The sequence below is a fragment of the Cephus cinctus genome, unplaced genomic scaffold (genome assembly GCF_000341935.2).
Source record: "Cephus cinctus unplaced genomic scaffold, Ccin1 Ccin1_scaffold0446, whole genome shotgun sequence".
In the NCBI taxonomy this organism is placed as follows: Eukaryota; Metazoa; Arthropoda; class Insecta; order Hymenoptera; family Cephidae; genus Cephus; species Cephus cinctus.
In genome coordinates, this window is record NW_014333126.1 from 23,198 (window position 1) to 28,963 (window position 5,766).

The following is a 5,766-nucleotide window of genomic DNA, read 5'->3' on the forward strand; positions in this document are numbered from 1 at the left end:
AAGAAACAAATCAAATTTTTGTTATGACTCGAAGTCAATCAGTTACTAAATCAAAGCACCTGGAAATAGAGAATATTAGGAGACTATTGGAAGAATCTGATTCAGAAGAATCATCAAATGAAAATGATTCCTCGTCTTCAATAGGAGATGAAGAGAATCCTATCTTAGGAGATCATTTCTCGGTAAATCAAACTCAAATCCACTTTGAATCTGAATCCATTCCTTATAATTTTAATCATGCTACAGACTCTGGATCTTCACGCATGATTCCTACCGACTATAATATACAAACTGGGAGTAAAAGGAGACAAATTGAACACCAAGAACAACCGTTAATAGATGAGATAGAATCACAAGTGAATGATCTGTTAAAAGTTGAATTAAGTAATACAGACATGGAATCCGATAGTGAGGACGGTGATTTATCAGATCATGAAGACAATGACAGTGAATCCGTTAAACGAAAGTCCAAATCATTATTGCCTGTTGGTGGCAAAGTAGTAGAAAGCAGGGATTTGTTTCAATATCGTAAAGATAATCTAGCCTATTTTGTAACTACAACAGGCGAACCGTGTGATCACGGAGCTACAGTAATCAGTGAAAAGAATTTAGTACCAAAATTAACTGATTTAGAATTGAGAAAAGTAAAAGTAATAAAAGAAAAGAACAGGTACCATTTGGTAATCCCCATAAGTGAAGGGAAAATGGAAGGGCCAACGTTAATACTTCAGGTAGTAGAGACAGCAATAAAAAATCTTAGAGAAATAACCGATGAAATGAAATTAGCTTCGTTTGCAATGGCCAAAAGTAAGGAGATATTGAACATCCCATGGGATGAAATCCAACGCCGATTATTAAATGAATTTTCTATAGCTGAAAGTAAAGTAATAATTTGTAATGGACTCATAAAGTATCCTTCTTCGCAACAGCGGAAGACGATACTTGAGGAGATGCATTCCTCACCTACAGGGGGACATCGGGGAGTGTCAAAAACATATAACCGAATTCGACAACGATATTACTGGGAAAATTTGAAGTCAGATGTTCAACAATTCATACAACAATGTTTGCAATGCTAATTAAAGAAATTAGTAAGAGTAAAAACAAAACAACCAATGGTCATTACTGACACTCCTGGTTCTACATTTGACAAAATTGCTATGGACATTGTGGGTCCTATGCCGAAGACGAAAAACGGACACGAATACATACTGACTATACAGGACCAATTATCAAAGTACAGTTTAGCTATACTATTATTACCAAATATGACAGCTGTAACGGTAGCCGATGCATTTGTAAAAAGATTTATTTGTGTATTTGGAGCACCAAAATCAGTACTGACAGATCAAGGACGGAATTTTCTTAGCGATCTAATGCGTAAACTAGCTAAGCGCTTCAGAATTCGCAAATTTAGAACCACAGCTTTTCATCCTCAGTCCAATGGTTCACTCGAGAGATCACATCATGCCCTAGGCGAATATTTAAAACAATATGTAACCAAAGAAATCGATTGGGATGAATGGGTAGACCTTGCTATTTATAACTATAATACCAGTGTTCATGAAGGAACAAAACACACTCCTTACGAGTTGGTGTTTGGGAAGATAGGCAGGTCACTATCAAGTGAGCTATTGCATGAGGGAGAGAAGACCGCGACGTATGATGATTATCTTATTGATCTGGTAACACGAATTCATAAGATCCAAGAAACAGCTAGGAAAAATTTAATAGGTGCGAAAGAAAAATCAAAAGAACATTATGACAAAAAAACAAATCCGAAATCCTTTGAAGAGGGAGATTATGTATTCCTGTTAAAAAGTCCAAAACCAGGAAAACTGGGTGATCAGTATACAGGACCACATGAAGTCCTAAAAATATTGAATAGAAACAATGTTAGAATAAGGATAAATAAGAATACTAAAATCGTACATACAAATAGGCTAAAGCATTCAAATATCAAACAATAGAATATAAGGAAACAATCTATAAATTACAGATGAAGGAATTCGTTGTTTGGTCTGCAATAATGTTAGGCGTGCTATGGAACATCCATGATGTGGATTCCCTGGTCGGATATGATTGTGGGACAAAAGCTGCAAACGTCACCACAGTGTCATTATGAATTCAACTAAAGTATACGTACAAGTTTTACAGATTAATGATTTCCATACGATAAAGTAATACAATGTAAAATAGAAATAGATAGGGCTATCCTTAAATGTGGTATGTTTTCACACACTAGTGCTGTTTCCAATGGGAAGCATCAATATATAGAAGAAGTATCACGTGACACTTGTAATAGAATTCATAATACTGGAACTTACAATATGGGTAATGCTGTTATAACCGGAATGAAACATAATCATACCAATATAAGATCGACAGTTTTAGCTGGTTTTATAGGAAACAATGGGGAATGTGAAGGAATCACTTATGCAGATCCCTATGGAAGTTGGCAGGGTGTTGTTGTTCAAACCACCATTAAGGTTACTTTACAAATTTATAATGCACAATTGAAGTTGGCAGAAAATCGTGTTTACATGAGATCTGGGGTACATTGTGAGTTAATGGTTGGTGAGTGTATAGATCTTGAAGGATGGTATACTTTTTGGAATACGAAACCCACAAACAACTGCCAGTTTCATAAGTATGGGGTTTTGTATGAGGGATTCGCGATCAGAGCCGAATCTAATAATCAGGAAAATTCACAGATAATTTATTCTTTAACGACCAATGATGTAACTTTTGTTTTAACTCAAAAATCCATTGAAACAATATGTGGTTATAGTTTAGTACGCACGGATCATCCAAAACTTTTAGTTTTCGAAACCACTCGAGGTAACCCATTTGTGGAAAAAACTTATTTATGGATATATTCTCTTATGTTAATTCAAAATTTGTTTATGTAGAAAAACACATCCGTCAACAAATAAATCAATTGTATCGGGACGTCTTAATACAAAGATGTAACCTTGAGCGACAGTTGTTAAGAAATGTATTAGCCATAGCAACTCAAGCGCCTGACGAATTCGCATATCATCTAATGAAGGGACCTGGTTATATGGCAGTAGTAGCTGGGGAAGTAGTACACGTTGTCAAATGCGTACCAGTTGAAGTTGTACTACGACGGACGTCTGAATGCTATACTCAGTTGCCTGTAGTAAAGGACAACCAGACTCACTTCCTGACACCGAGGACACATTTGATAACCAAAACAGGAACTCAGGTCACTTGCAGTGTCATCTTACCAACCATGTATTTACTAGAAGAATCCTGGTATAAACTAACACCAAAACCTATTGAAGCTTTATCACCTACCATACTGAAACCATTGACAAGACCTACATGGAGATATACTAATCCCAGTTTGCTAACAACAAATGGGATATATTGACCAGAGGAGTTGGATAATCTTAGGGACCATATCATGTTCTCAGCCGAGAGACCAGCTGTATTAAATTCCGTTGCCAGGACAATCATGGGACGACCTATAACCAACCGTGATGAATTCGTATTTAACCTCTTGGATGAAAATGCCCTTGACAAAATCGCCGAGAGTGCATGGAACAAGACTCTAGGAGGATTCATGAGATTCAGCACCATTAGCGCAGAATTCATTGGAGTGATTATAGTTATACGTGGAATTAAACTGATAGTGGATACACTGATACATGGCTACGCCCTTCATACAGTATATGGTTGGTCATTGTATTTCATTGAAGCCATTTGGAACTCCGTCACTCAACTATTACTACACCTCACCAATAGAGTGAAAAAACCACCTAACTCCAAAGGGAAATCTGATGTGGAACAAGGACTTCCAAAAGAAGACCGAAAGTTATTACCCAATCCCAAACCACGGAATTCTCAACCATCACAAGAGGAATCATCAACCTCATCGGCGTCTGGCAAAATAGATACCACCGCTGTCATAGTAACACCTCCAACGAAATCTCGTTACACTTTCACAACTGATTGATCATATAACTCCAACTAAAATATACATATACAGATACATGAATATACATACACAGATACATGAACATACATATATATAGACACATATATGCACACATACGAATACCACATCCAAATCTCTAAATCCAATAGTAGTTAGAACATACACCTCTATACACTGAAGGTGCATGTACTGGGTAGTAGACAATTGGAATCAATCAAGTATTCTGAACAGATTCTAAAATGTAACACTTTTACAGTCATCATGGCACATTTGCAACACCGTGACTTCGCTATCCACGCTAAGGAAATAGAGACTCCGGATTTGGGAAGAAATTTCCTAGGGGTAGTTTTCGCGATCTCGTCACCAAACTCCTTCTGGGTACAACCGCATACACTGAGGGAAAAAGGCCAACTCGTAAATGATCTGCTCCGCACCCACTACGAACGTGTCGGAGGTGCTATACGGCCTATGTACCCCGAGGATATCCGGTATGGACGCCTAGGAGCGATACGAGTTGGAGGAAGTTGGTGTCGAGCCGTCATAATTGTTCGGGTTCGTGACCGAGCCTGGATCACCCTGGGGAATAAAGGTGCGCAAATGTGGGTGCATAACTCCCGCCTTCTGTACCTCCCGAGAGCTTTCACTACCATTCCGTGGGCCGCCTTATTATGCGGCCTCTACAATGTAAGGCCCCGAGCAAGTCGACGATGGACAGTGGATGCTTGCCATCTTCTCCGGGAAACGGTCGGACGGGAAAGAATCTGGATTCAGGTGGATCAGAGAAATCCAGACGGAAGTTCCTGGGTCACCTTGTACCATTATCTGAGGAGAGAGCCTACATTGCAGAGCCTAATCATCGAGGCCGAACTAGGCCAGCTAGGTCCAAGGGCAAACACAATTGAAGAGGGCGAACTCGTCGATGGTGACTGGACCTCCTATGACGAAGTCGACTCTGGCCTTGAGGATAACTAAAATATATTCAGCAGGAAAGTGTGTGTATAGTGTATATACTTTTAAATTTCTAACACCGTTATTATTCCGATATTTTTACTAGTGTTACAATTATTGTAGTATATGCTTTATTATTATTATTATTATTATTATTATTATTATTATTATTATTATTATTGTTATATTACTATTTTGATATCAATGAATTCCCTTATATTCTTTTATTCATTTACTCTGTTTAATATTAGATGTAATCACTATATTCTTTGTATGATTTAGTTATAATTGATTTTGTTATTTTCATGATTGTAATCTTATTATTAATATTGCGCAAATCAAGGACTAGATGTCGGCCAATTGATTGATTTATTTTGGAAAATTTTAGGAATAGCTAAATTATAACTTCAATTAATGATAAATTCCGGCTGCGACATTTAACCTTTGATCAGTTATTGGGAAATAATGCTTCCACTGATGCGAATGTCCGGATTGTACCCCCGACATTCGTCTTAGGGGGGAGGTGTTACGTCCGCGTGGAAAATCAGATCCTACGTACGTGGCCTATGTCTAGCCATGGGAAGACTAAACAGTGGGGTCTGGTTTTTATCACATAGCGACCCTAGGATATGGTTATCTAACATATGGGTTCTAGGTCTACGGACAATAAATCGAGCCTAACGGGAAATGTTTATAGAAAACGTATTTAGTCTATGGTTTGACCGTTATTGGCGTTACTTATACGATGCATATGTGGACGCTCCCAACTTTATGACTCCATGACCCTTCGTGGAAAACCCCACTAAAAACTCCTCATTCATTTACAAAGAAGTCATCCTCATCCAATCCTGATC